Source organism: Dipodomys merriami, unplaced genomic scaffold, assembly GCF_024711535.1.
Source record: "Dipodomys merriami isolate MVZ:Mamm:240054 unplaced genomic scaffold, mDipMer1.0.p SCAF_609, whole genome shotgun sequence".
NCBI classification, from domain to species: domain Eukaryota; kingdom Metazoa; phylum Chordata; class Mammalia; order Rodentia; family Heteromyidae; genus Dipodomys; species Dipodomys merriami.
The window spans coordinates 348,695-351,465 of NW_027206190.1; the positions used below are offsets into that span (position 1 = coordinate 348,695).

The 2,771-nt window shown below is 32.4% G+C and overlaps 1 pseudogene; it reads left to right on the top strand.

The window, feature by feature from the left end:
• The first annotated feature begins 1,821 nt into the window (after positions 1 to 1,821).
• LOC138814762 (U6 spliceosomal RNA) lies at positions 1,822 to 1,921 on the top strand (annotated as a pseudogene).
• The last annotated feature ends 850 nt before the right edge of the window (positions 1,922 to 2,771 follow it).

Sequence of the window (2,771 nt, forward strand, 5' to 3'; positions counted from 1 at the left end):
TTTTGACCTACTTATGCTTGGCTAAAATCTTTCATTAATCATTAGGAGAGGGGTATTAAAAATAATCTTGTGATATTTGTGATTTTGTTCACTCAAATGGGCTTGTCATCTGTAATTTGAAATTTGTATTACAGTACATTCTCTCATATTTTATGATCTCATCTTCATTTTAAGTAGACTTGCATTTCACAATAGCTTACTGCTAAATCCTCCAAGGAATTAAGGACCTGAAATATTACAGGAAATGAGAAATTGAGACGGGTCTTCAATTACTTTCTATTGGCATGTTGCATGGGCCTAAGTGAGAAGTTTTACTCTCGTTATCTGATGATGCAGATAACTGGGATCTGGTATCCTAGGACCCGTGGGTCCTGCAGAAGAATAATAGCTTTTAGACATCATATCAGCAAAATTTTGGTATAATCAGTAAGAATGTTTCAGAAATATGGAGAAAAAAATTTTGGGACCAGCGACTTAAAACAATAAACAGAGCAGCAGATTAAAATCCTTTATAGATTAGAGGAAAACAATACTGTGTTTTTACCATGTGAATTCAGAAGACCAAGAACACTTAGAAGGTATCACAAGTTTATACCTAAGACATTGCATTGATACTTTTTATATTCTAATATTCTAAACCTAATTATTTATATTCAAATCTATTTATGGGAATAAATATCAATTTAGTTGTCAAATTATCATCTAATTCTAGTAAGTTTCACTGTGTGAAATTTAAGATCAGCACACATAAATAAAAAAATATAAGTGTATATAATATAAGAAATTATTTTCCATTGTTCTGTTGTGGTTAGGGTATCAAAGTCAACTCCGTTTTAAAGTATTGTTCCATTATCTCTACCTCAGTTTTTGGTAGAGTTAGATCTAAAGATTTACCATTTTGAGATTTACAGCCTAGAGGCAAGAGGAAACACAGTGATTAAAACATTACCAATTTAAGGCCTAATATCGAGGAGAAACATAAGGACTTGTCCAGGAGCTATGGAAATATTTGTTGGTAGAAAGTCAGTAGTGTAAGTTACTGCCTAGTTGGATTGTAGACAGGCTAAGACATTAGGTAATCATGCATATGAACAATATTTTCACTTTCTTGGCTTTAGTTACTTTTGAAATGTTTGGTATAATAAACAAAGGTATTTAAAAAATACTTTGAATATCTGCCTTTAGCTACCAACTCATGGACAAAATCTAAGTGTCCACTGTAGGCTTCCCCATGAAGAGGGGTATATTCATCCTCATGGCTTTTTTTTTATAAAATACCTTCTTTTCTGAACAATTCATTCTCAACTGTTCATCTCTCTATGATCCCTTGTATCTAAGATTAGTTTTGTTCCAGTAAGACAATCTATGCTGCTACGGTAAGATATTCTGGTTGGTCTCTTCCTACATGGAAGAAGGGTAAAGGGTCAGGTAGACAATTGTACCATTGAGACCTCATTTGGGAAATTTTAAGCTGCAGAAGTTTAGAAGTAGCTTTTAAGAAGGCTTACTTTGAATCCATTAGCTCCACAAAGCTAACTCAGTTGATAAGTAAATACTTGAAAAGCCATCACCTTTGGACTTAGCTATAAAGGCTTCAAAATTTAAAATGAAAAAGACAAAATAGTCATTGACAGAAAAATTTCAAATATAAGCAATCCACCAAACAATGTAAGTTTTTTTCCACTATACACAGAAATTTAGAGAAACATGATCAATAACATTTTTAGGAACAATAAGGGTTCATTGTTACAAATAGGCAACCAAGGATATATGCCTGTATAAAGATTGCATCATTAACTACTTATATTTAGAGGATACTACGTGCTTCAGCAGCTGGTCTAACCAAATGACAACAACACAGAGATTAACATGGCTCTTGCACGAGGATCATATAAAAATTTGTGAAGTATTCCATATTTTTCATTTTTCAGATGCAAGAAATGAAAAACAGTTATTAAAAAGTTGATTACAAGAATACAATGGTAACAACATATATAATTCATAGAATTAAAGGTTAGTTTGAAATCAGTGTTTAAAACTTCACCTTAGAAAGACCTTTACATAGCATAATCTTTACAAAACTTGAAATTAGATAACATTGTCATCTTATCCCAAAGAAATAAATACTATAAGGACCTAGGAAAAAAATCTTAAATTTTTTCGATATGGAATGCAATTTGAATGGACACATTTATTAATTAACCTATATATTATAAAACAACGTAGAATTCAAAATATTATATCTAGGAGAGAAGGAAATAGATTATGGGCATTATACAAACATAAATATACTTTTTTCAGACAAGCATCAGGAATAACTTTAGTTTCTGTACTATTCATTTCCACAGATAAGTTAAAATTATTTCTGATTTAAAAAAATCACAAACTCTGCAGAAAACATTATAGATGAATACAAACAACTCTTGAATACATTTTGACATCAATGTCAGGCAATTCACTTGGAAGAATAACATGGAATCCATGACTTTTTAAAGTAAGATATTGCTGTTGCTTTGCATTGTGAAAATATTTTGTAGGGACATGAAGGATGAACGAGCAGTTTTGAAATTTAAGAAACTTAACCAGAGTTCCGGAAAGATGGCGGAGGAGAAGCTGGAGTCTAAAGAAGCTCTTGCATAGAAAGCAGGTTTGGTGTTCCAGTAAACAGTCCTAAGCCAGAGAATCACACCATGTGTGCCATCACAGGACAGAGAGTCAGGCCAGAGAGGGAAAATCCAGGAAAGTAGAAAGATCTGAGCTCTTGCCAGCAG